This window comes from Phyllostomus discolor, chromosome 4 (assembly GCF_004126475.2).
Source record: "Phyllostomus discolor isolate MPI-MPIP mPhyDis1 chromosome 4, mPhyDis1.pri.v3, whole genome shotgun sequence".
NCBI lineage: Eukaryota > Metazoa > Chordata > Mammalia > Chiroptera > Phyllostomidae > Phyllostomus > Phyllostomus discolor.
The window spans coordinates 102,026,308-102,037,542 of NC_040906.2; the positions used below are offsets into that span (position 1 = coordinate 102,026,308).

At 43.3% G+C, this 11,235-nt stretch overlaps 1 pseudogene; it reads left to right on the forward strand.

The window, feature by feature from the left end:
- Positions 1-7,854: 7,854 nt before the first annotated feature.
- LOC114495537 lies at positions 7,855-9,254 on the forward strand (annotated as a pseudogene).
- Positions 9,255-11,235: the final 1,981 nt, after the last annotated feature.

Below are 11,235 nucleotides of genomic sequence, written 5' to 3' on the forward strand. Positions count from 1 at the left end.
CCCCCCCTTTAGTCCATGTCCATATGTAATACTTACGAGTTCTTTAGCTTCTACATTTCCCGTACTATTCTTGCCCTCCCCCTATCTATTTTCAACCTACATTCTATGCTACTTATTCTCTATACCTTTTCCCCCTCTCTCCTCCTCCCACCTCTACTGCTAGCCCCCCCTTGTGCCCTCTATTTCTGTGGTTCTGTTCCTATTCTAGTTGTTTACTTAGTTTCTTTTGGTTTTGCTTTAGGTGTGGTTGTTAATAATTGTGAGTTTGTTGTCCTTTTACTATACATGTCTTTATCTTCTTTTCTTAGATAAGTCCCTTTAGCATTTCATAAAGTAAGGGCTTGGTGATGATGAACTCCTTTAATTTGACCTTATCTGAAAAGCACTTTATCTTCTCTTCCATTCTAAATGAGAGCTTTGCTGGATAGAGCAATCTGGGATGTAGGTCCTTGTCTTTCATGACTTGGAATATTTCTTTCCAGCCCCTTCTTGCCTGTAAGGTCTCTTTGGAGAAATCAGCTGACAGTCTGATGGGAACTCCTTTGTAGGTTACTGTCCCCTTATCTCTTGCTGCTTCTAGGATTCTCTCCTTCGTTTTTACCTTGGCTAATGTAATTATGATGTGCCTTGGTGTGTTTCTTCTTGGGTCCAACTTCTTTGGGGCTCTCTGCGCTCCTTGGATTTCTTGGAAGACTGTTCCCTTTGCCAGTTTGGGGAAGTTCTCCTTTATTATTTGTTCAAATAACTTTTCCACTTGTTGGTCTTCCCCTTCTGGTACCCCTATAATTCAGATGTTGGAACGTTTAAAGGTGTCCTCGATGGTCTTAAGCTTTTCTTCGATTTTTTGAATTCTTATTTCATCATACTCTCCTGCTTGGTTGATTCTATCTTCCTCCTGGTCCACTGTGTTGTTTTGAGATTCAGATTCCTTCCTTTCACAGTTGGCTCTTCTCCGTGTGTCTTCCTGCATCCCTTTTATGGTAATCTGCATTTTTTCATGTAATTTGGATCCAAAATCCACCAGTTCCATGAGCTTCCTGATCACCAGTGTTTTGAACTGTGCATCTGATAGATTGGCTATTTCTTGGTCACTCAAAAGGATGAGTCCTGGGGGTCTGATCTGTTCTGCTGAAAACATATCTTACGTCTTTCCCCGTCTCTCCTATTATTTTACTTATTTATTTATTTTTTCTCCGGTCTGGTCGCTCTTGTTATGGTGGGGGGCGGAGCCTTAGGTGTTCACCGGGGCTGGGCGCCCCAGTCACTAGATTGTGACGTTATATGTGGGGGAGGGGGCAGGAGCGGGGACAGGAGGGATCAATGGCGACTGTTCCGTTCTCCTGGAGTCAGACACTTCCCTGGGCTTCTGGGCCGTGAGCTCTGCCCTGATCCCTAGTCGCTGGCCCAATGATTCCCCCAGCCGCCGGCCGCCTGCGTACTCAGGGATCACCGCTGCACCGCTGCGCTCTTGCGCCCCGGATTGCTGTCGCGCCGATTCTGCGCCAAATTTCCCCCGACCTACACGCGCCTGCGACCCGTGCCAGCCCCACGCCTGCTTGCTCGGCTCGTAGTCCCCTACCAGTCTGGATGTACGGGTCTACTTCAACTTCTAGGCTGTCCGACTTCCATTTAGATAAATCCTCTGACAGTTCTGATATTATGACTGCAAATCATTGTTGTAAATTATTGTGGTTCTGTTCTTGGTTGTGCGAGGAGGTACGGTGCGCCCACCTATTCCTCCATCTTGCCAGAAGTCAGAAAGGATTGTTAGTTGGATCTAGAAAGCTGTGAGGCTGTGGGAGGTCAGATTCTGGCATAGGGTGGGAATAAAGATGAGTAAATAGGAGTAGTGTGTAAAAGAATAGAGACAACCCCCACAATAATGTAGTTCAGGAATTTGTGAAGTGGGCTGAGATCAGGGAGGGGTGTTTTGTAGTATTTACAATTGTATGAACTAGGTCTTATGTACAGTTATATTAAAGCAACAATGATGTGGCAGAATCTATGGGATCTAGATAACAAGAATAAGGAATATAGAACCTTGAGAGGTGTACTAATGGAACACAAATGAAGGATAGTAAATTATCAACACACTGTGGCTGAGATAACAGGGGGAATCTATCAAATGACAGTATAACCAGCCAAGCAAAGAAGATTATACAGAAAGAAAAAGAATACCAAAATACTATTAAAATAAAAAATGTCAGAAAAGTGAGAAAAAGATAATACAAATTTGCAGTAACTTGCAAGCTCAGAAAAAAAAGGAAAAAAGCAGAAGGTGGAATGCAGGAGGGATAAATTTGGAGTGGAAGGAATAATACTAGGATGAAAGGAAGAGAAACATAAGGAATTGAGAGATATAAAAATAATAAGAATTAAAAAATAAAAAGTCACTTAAAAAACAAGATAAAATCAATCAACCAACAACAGCCAAAAAAAAAAAAAAGCCCCCCCCCCCCAAAAAAAAAAAAAAAACCCACACCTCTTGTTGGTTTCTAACTGGCCAGACCAGTTTTTCTAGTCTTGCTGGCTTCAGCAGGCTGAGGGGCCTTTCGAAGCTTATCACTCTTCCCAGTCAAAACTCAGTCAGTCTCTCGGGTACTGTCCCCAGGGCCAACAGGGTGCTCTCCCCAGAACCCATCCAACTTCCCCCTGTAGGACCCTGGGTGCTCCTGAGCAGGCTCTCCGGAGCTCACTGCCACGGTCTCCCGGGCTCCAGGACCCCGCAGAGCTCCTGCATCTTTTCCAGGTTCATGGTGCAAGGTTCGGGGATTGCAAGGAGACACGCCCTTCAAATTTCACCACAGCAGGCTCTATGTTCTCGGGAAGCATCCACATCTTTTCTGGATTCATGATGCAAGCTCCAGGGATTGTGAAGGGGTGCGCCCTTCCACCAATTTCCCCATTGCCAGTTCCAGGAACCCCCAAAGTGTGGCATCACTTCCGGGTTAACAGTGTGAGAGTCGGGAATCCCAAAGGGGCACACGCTTCCCCAAGTTCACTACCACAGGGTCCAGAAACCAGCGAACCCGCACACCCTTTCCTTATTCAGGGCTGTGAGGTCTGTGTTTTCCACAGATCAACACTCCCACTGGGCTAGGGGCATGGGCGCACATCCAGGCTGCCTCTGGTCACACAGGCTGGGGGCACTCACCCCTCCCAGGGCTATGCTTGGGTGCCAGCAGCCCCTGCAAGACTGATTCCCAGTCCAACTCCCCCCTCTGTGCCTTCAAGCAACAAGGTCTCCCTTGGTGTTGCTCAACCCCCGTTGTCAGGGGAGGGAGCAGTGACTCCACTGCCCCGTGTGCCCTGAGGCAGACCCAGGAGCAATGGGCTTGGGGGCTGCAACCCTCCTGGTCCCCCCATGCTGATTCCTGGGTCCCTGTTGTCCTGAAGCAGTCTCCTTACCATCTGGTTTTTCAATGTCCACTATACTTTGTGATGTCCTGTTTTCATAAATGTTTCATATCCTATGCCCCTTGCTCTGTTCCTCCACCGATCTGCGAGTTTTTCTCCCCTGCACAGAGGAAGGGGTTCATGATTCCTCCAACTAAGCCGCCATCTTAGGACTCTGTTTATTGATTTTAGATTGGTGGTTATCCTCCTTTTGGTTGTGAGAGGAAGTGAAGGGTTTCTACCTATGCCTTCATCATGGCCGGAACTCCCCCTGTCTTTTTAGGTAGGCCTATTTCACTATGAACTTCCCTCGCTATGTCCCATAAGTTTTGGAATGTTGTGAGCTCATTTTCATTTGTTTCCAGAAACTTTTTGATTTCTTCCTTAATCTCATTCTTCACCCATTCATTGTTTTTTTTTAATTCAGTATTTGTTTAAAGATTTATTTATTTTTTAGAGAGGGGAAGGGAGAAAGAGAGAGAGAGAAACACTAATGTGTGGTTGCCTCTCACATGGCCCTCAACCCAGGCATGTGCCCTGACTGGGAATTGAACCTGTGATGCTTTGGTTCACAGCCCAAGCTCAATGCACTGAGCTATGCCAGCCAGGGCCCATTCATTGTTTAATAACATGCTATTCAATCTCTATGAGTTTGAGTGTTTTTGAGATTTTTTCTTGAGGTAGGTTTCTAGTTTCTGGTTTTTGTTTTCAATCAAATTTTACAAACCTCGAGGCTGAAACTATTTTTTTAAAGATTTTATTTTATTTATTTTTAGAGAGAGGTGAAGGGAGGGAGAATGAAAGGGTGAGAAACATCAATTGGTTGTCTCTCATGAACCCCCAACTGGGGACCTGGCCCACAATCCAGGCATGTGCCCTGACTGGCCCTGACGGCTCTGGTGACCTCAGTCCACTGAGCCATACCAGCCAACGCAGAAGTGTTTACTTTTATACAACACGGAAGCCAAAAGAAAGCTAGCTAGATAGATAGCAGGCACTCCACTGTTTGTTATAGCCAGTGATGTTATGTTGTACTGCCATGTTTAAAATACCCTGCCTTTGTGTTGTAAATCTGCTGTGCACCAGAATGTACACTCTCCAGAAATGAATGCTCGCCTTATTCACTGCTCTCTCCTGGAGATCAGGAATAGGGATCTACTAAGAGAAGTTGCTCAGTAAATATTTGTTAAAAGAACATTGTTTTAAACATTTCTGGTAAGTTTTATACTTATATGACATGCTGCTTAAATGTGGAGTTTATAGCACACTCTTCTTGTTCATAGTACTCAAATATGACTTTACTCAACAAATCTATTCCTGGACTGAATTTGGATAAATAAAAAAGTTTATTTACACCTAAGGAATCTATAATTTGAAGAAATGATGGAAAGTATTCTTTTAGAAATGGAACCTATTTGAAAAACCAATTCATGCTTGAACTTATTTTACATATTCCATACTTTTGTAGCTAGCTGTACACTAGTCTGCAATCTTCCCCAAGAGAGACAGATGTGGGGACCCCCAAGATACAGCCACTTGGACTGGCACTAAGGGTTGACCACCTACAGACAGACCCAAGGCCTCCAACAGGCACCACCCAGAGAAGATGCAATTCCACCTGCATATCTGTCAGTTAGGAACCAGTCCATTAGTGTGAGGTCCAAGCATGAGGGTGTTGACAAAAGATTGCTGCAACCAATCTAATGTCAACAGAAAGCCTCAATCTGGAAAGCTGTAAAAGGAGAATCTTTATTCAGATAGAGTTTGCAACCAGGGAAACAACCTCTGGTGGAAACCAAAGTTTCCTTCCAGACTCCTTCTAGACAAAAAAGAGGTTGTCTTGTATAGATAAATTTCCCACCTTAGTTTCTGAATGGGCCAATTTTATGTAAATGAGGGCTCCAGATTGCACACTTTGGACCAAATAACACTGTTCTAATTTGTGGGGGCACTCCACCTACAGAGGCCCCTGGCCACCTCAGATGAGAATAAGTCTACCAAGACATGATCTGCTTGGGGAGGAAAGGTAGCCAATCTCTCAGAGGAGAAGGGCATTGAACCTGTTCCTCGATGGACTTTTATTGGGTTTAATTTATACAGGAATACAGAGTGTATACATAAAGCTCATCAATCATTGTCAGGCAGTAATGAACAAACAATAGATAACATTCAAAGAACTATAGACTAACATTCAAAGAACTAACATTCAAAGAACTAAAGGCTTATTCTGAGTCAGGGTCAGATAGCCAAAGGTCCATAAAACTTTGGGACAAAAACTCATTTTATGCTTGGACCCTTATCATTTAAATAATATTGAGGATATTCTTAGCAAAGCAGGCTTCACATGATTTCAAGCATTATTTTCTTAGGCCTGATTGCCCCAGAAACCTGCCCTTTCCAGCACAGGGCCACACCTGCCTTTTCAGCATTATTTCAGGCTTAAGTCAGATGGAGCATGCAAGCAGCCAAGAGATTAGGAGATTTCTTACAGATAGAATTAGGACTCAGGCTCCGACAAAGCCGAGGGGTGAGGGTCCATCACCCCTTTTCTATAGTCCCCTAAGTACTTCCCTGATGACCCCTTTGCAACCATGCCTGTCTTAGGTTGTCCCTCCCTTAAGGAATCTTACCCATTATTGGCTAACCAGTCATCCTCCCAGGGCCAAGCAGGGTAAAGTAAAGGGGGCAGAGTGTGGGGCCCTGCTGGGAGGATAAGCTTTGTTTCCTTAGTGGCTTATGGTCCCAAGGTCTTTTCACTCAGCCTTAGCCCTGAGGGGTTACAGCTTTTGAAACCAGACAGGGTGGTTCCCAACACTGATTGTTGGAATCATTATGGAGATACTCTGATTGGTCAGTAAAGATGCAAATGAGAATATCACTGTGTAGTTCCAGTTGGTCAGGGCAGTTCTCAGCCTTGGTTGAAAGACGATTCTAGGAACTTCTTTATAAGGGTCTACTCAGTTGGCAGGAACAGTGCAGGAGGCTGGCAGCTCAGTCTGTGGCTTTTCCCTTATGAAGAATGTGTAATGTTCTCTGTCAGCAATGGCTACTGGACTCTGGTTATGAATTTGTGCACAATTAATGATAAAGAATCTCTCTTGGAAGGTATTTTTTTCTCAAGGTCAATAAGGGCAACAAAGAGAGCAAGCACACATTTTTTTTGCCCCAGAGAACATCCCCAAAAGTCTACTGGGTGAGAAGGGGGTGCAGACTTGGGAGGGCAGGAGCTGGGTCTGCATTTAATGGTTACTCTGTGAAGCTTAAAAATGTGAGAAATTGAAAAACCCATGCTATTAAAGACAGTATGGTATTCTGGTTTGAAAAGCACAAGCCATGGAGTCAGGTTGCTTGGGTCCAAATACTGTCTCACACTGACTAACCACATGATCTTGAATAACAGCTTCATTGCTCTGGGCCTCAGTCGCTTCCTCTATAAAATAGAGTTTGTAACAATAGTACCTACTGCACAAAGATATTGTGGGGACTAAGTAAACTCATATATGTAAGTGGTTTGCAATCCTTTTAGTCTTTCTTTTACACTTTTAAAATGTATTGAGGATACCAAGGAGCTTTTATTTATGTGGGCTACACCTATCAATATTCACCACAATGGAAATTAAAACAAAACATTTAAAATTATTAATTCATTTAAATATCAATAAGAAAAGCATTACATATCAACATAATGACATATAATTATAAAAATTAGCTCTGTTTTCCAAAATAGAAAAAAAATTCCTGAGACATCTGGACACAGACCAGATAAAGTGGTAGGAACCAGCCAAATATTTGAAACAGCACAAAATATAAAAAATTATTGTTTTCAAAATACTGAATATCAGACAACAAAGGACAGTGATCTATAAGAAACAGGAAATGAACAAGTGAACCCTATGTTTTCCCAGCCCTTGACCAGAGAAGAGAATTCCAGGTAGAACTGAGCAAACTCTCTGAATTAAAGAGATGGGGTTGGAAGTTCAGGGAGACCAAGGCATCTAGGCTTCAAAGTACTGGATACTGGAAAGAAGACTACACAGAGAGAACTCCAAAGATCTCTAGAGGGTCCCCCTCAAGTATTCAAATGAGTACTCATAAGCACAGGCATGTAAAGAAATTGCTCCAGGCCAGGAAACAACCACCTGAAAGGATGTGTGGGAACAGTGTCTGGCACTCACACATGGTCAAGAATAATACCTGTTTCAACCATTCAAACTAAGAAATCCCAGGATGGAAAAATAGAAACTACCCAAACTGCACATAGAGAGGTAGATGGAAAAAAGTGAAGAGGAACTTAGGGATGTGTAATGTTATCACAAAACGGTAAAATGTTGACACTAGTAGACTTTGCCTAAGTAATGTATATGTGACTCTAAAAAGTCTATACAAAGAGGTAACCAAAAAATACTACAAATAAATCAAAATGGAATTCCTTTTTAAAACAAATTTATTATTGTTCAGGCAACTTCAACCTGAGTCTTGGCTTCTCACCTTCCTCCCTAAACAACATGAGCTTCAGCACACACTCCAGCTTCTCCATAAGCTACCAGACCCTGGGCTCCGTGCAGTCACCCAGCTACCAGGTTGGGCCAGCCAGCAGCATGGCCAGTGTCTATGCAAGTGCTGGGGGCTTGGGCTCCTAGATCTTGGTGTCCTACTCCACCAGCATGCAGGGCAGCTGGGAATCCAGGGGCCTGGCTGTAGGGATGGCCAGGGGTCTGGTGGGCATAGGGGGCATCCAGACTGAGAAGACTATGAATGCCTGAATTACTGCCTGGCCTCCTACCTAGAGAGGGTGAGAAGCCTGGTGGCTGATAATTGGAGACTGGAGAGCAAAATCTGGGAACACTTAGAGAAGGGACCCCAGAGACTGGGGGCATTATTTCAAGACCATCGAGGACCTGAGGGCTGAGATCTTTACAAATTCTGTGGACAATGTCCACATCATTCTGCAGACTAACAATGCCCATCTAGCTGCTGCTGACTTCAGAGTCAAATTTGAGATGGAGCTGGCCATGTGCTAGTCTGTGGAGAATGACATCAATGGGCTCCGAAAGGTCATTGATGACACCAATATCACTTGGCTGCAGCTGGAGACAGAGATCAAGGCTCTCAAGGAGAAGCTGCTCTCCATGAAGAAGAACCATGAGGAGGAAGTAAATGGTCTACAAAACCAGATTTCCAGTTCTGGGTTGACCATGGAGTTGGATGCCTCCAAATCTCAGGACCTTGGCAAAATCATGGCAGACATTTGGGCCCAGTATGATGAACTGGCTCAGAAGAACCAAAAGGAACTAGACAAGTACTGGTCCCATCAGACTGAAGACAGCACCACAGTGGTCACCTCACAGACTGCTGAGATAGGCACTGCTGAAATGACACAAGGAGCTGAGACATGCGGCCCAGTCATTGGAGACTGACCTGGACTCAATGAGAAATCTGAAGGTCAGTTTGGAGAACAGCCTGAAGGAGGTGGAAATGTGCTATGCCATGCAAATAGAACAACTCAATGGGGTCCTGCTGCATCTGGAGTCAGAGCTGGCTAAGACCTGGGCAGAGAGGTAGCACCAGGCCCAGGAGTATGAGGCCCTGCTGAACATCAAGGTCAAGCTGGAGACTAAGACTGCCACCTACCACAGCCTTCTGGAAGAAGGGGAGGGTTTCAATCTTGTTGATGCCCTGGACAAGAGACACTCCTTACAAACCATCCAAAAGACCATGACCTGCAGGACTGTGGATGGCAAAGTGGTGTCTGAGGTCAACAACACCAAAGTTTTGAGGCATTAAAGGCAGCAGAAGTGGGGCACTCCTTGGCAGGGCAGGAAGCCAATAAAAAGTTCAGAGTTCATTGAAAAAAAATTGTTCTTCAGTTACAGTTGTCCTGCCTTTTCTGCCATTGTTCACCCCTACCCTGTTCCCCCAACCACTCCCACAGTCAATCACCCCCACTGATTGTCTGTGCCCATGAGTTCTCTATTCCTGTTCCTTTGCCAAAATGGAACTTTAAAAAAGTGTTCAAAGGTGTTATAGGGAGGCAAAATAAAAAGGAATTATCTGCTGATACACACCATAAATTGGACATATCTCAAGGGCATTATGCTCAGTAAAAAAAAAAAAAAAAAAAAAAGCCAATCTTAAAAGATTACATAGTGTATAATTCCATTCATATAACACCCTTAAAATAACAAAATGAAAAAGATGGAAAGCAGATTAGTGGTTGTCAGGGTTCAAAAATGGTTAGGGGTGAGTGTGACTAAAATGGAGTTTTCTGATCCATTAATATGGGTTCTCTTTCCATTTATTTATATTTTCTTTAATTTCAATGAACAATATTTCATAGTTTTCAGTGTATAAGTCTTGTACCTTTAAAAAGATTCTATTTATTTTTAGAGAGAGAAGAAGGGAGAGAGAAAGAGAGAGAAGCATCAGTTGATGGAGGAGTCAAGAATTGGAAATTTTTAGTTTAAGGAAATATGTAATAAGCCTAGTAGTTAATGCATGCAAAAAGCTATTGTGTCAGGAACTGCAGATAAGACCCACCATGGCTCCAGGAGACCACAAGCAATTCGACCTTTATGCTCCAGAAAAGACCATAAGCAATCAAAGTGGTATCTGAACCATTGTGTTTCTGGGAGAGACAGATCACCACCAAGACACAGATAAAGAAAATCAGCCAGGGCACAGGACACAGGACACAGATAAAGAAAACGACAAGTCAGCAGATGAAAGAATGTTAGGGAAATTACAGGATTACCAGTTTTATCTGATGAACCTCTTTCCTTGAATCCCAAATCCCTTACCTACACTTTGGCCCCTTATAAAAAAAGGTTGGCTTGAAAGGAAATAGAAGATGGTATGTTAGGGTACAAACCCACTGTCTTCCCAGACCACCAGCCATCTAAATAAAATGCCCATAAAGATTCAATCCCTGTCTCTGCTTATTGGGTCTGGTAGGTGACAGGCAGCATGAACACTGGCTTTTCTGGAGAGAAAAAGAGAGAGAGAGATAAACATCAATGTGTGAGAGAGAAACATTGATCAGTTGCCTCACACCCCCAACCAGGGACCTGGTGCTCCACCCAGGCATGTGCCCTGACTGGGAACTGAGCCAGTGACCTTTCAGACATCTAACCCACTAAGCCACACAGTCAGGGCAGACTTGCACTTTTTTGGACAGTTCATTTCTAAGTATTGTATTATTTTTTTTTAAGATTTTATTTATTCATTTTAGAGAGAGATGGGAGGGAGGGAGAGAGAGAGAGAGAGACAGAGAGAGACAGAGAGAGACAGAGAGAGGCAGGCATCAATGTGCGGTTGCTGGGGGTTATGGCCTGCAACCCAGGAATGTACCCTGGCTGGGAATAGAACCTGGGACACTTTGGTTCCCAGCCCGCGCTCAATCCACTGAGCGACGCCACCCAGGGCTAGTATTGTATTATTTTTTATGTGATTATAAATGGAATTATTTTCTCTCTTTTTTCAGACTTTTCATTGTTAGTGTGTAGAAATACAGTTGACCCTGAATGACATAAGTTTGAACTGTGCAGGTCCACTTATATGCAGATTTCTTTTCAATAAATATATTGGAAAAATTTTTGGAGATTTGTGACAATTTAAAAAAACATACAGACAAATTTTTTAGCCTAGAAATATATGTTAAGAAAATGTTAGGTAGGCATTGAATATGTAAATCATACATAGGTACTGTTGATTTTATCATTTACTACCATAAAATGTAAACAAATATATTATAAAATTTAAAAGTTATCAGAAGTTACCCACACAAACACTTAGAGACCATACATAGTGCAATTCACAGTTGAGAGAATTGTACACAAACAT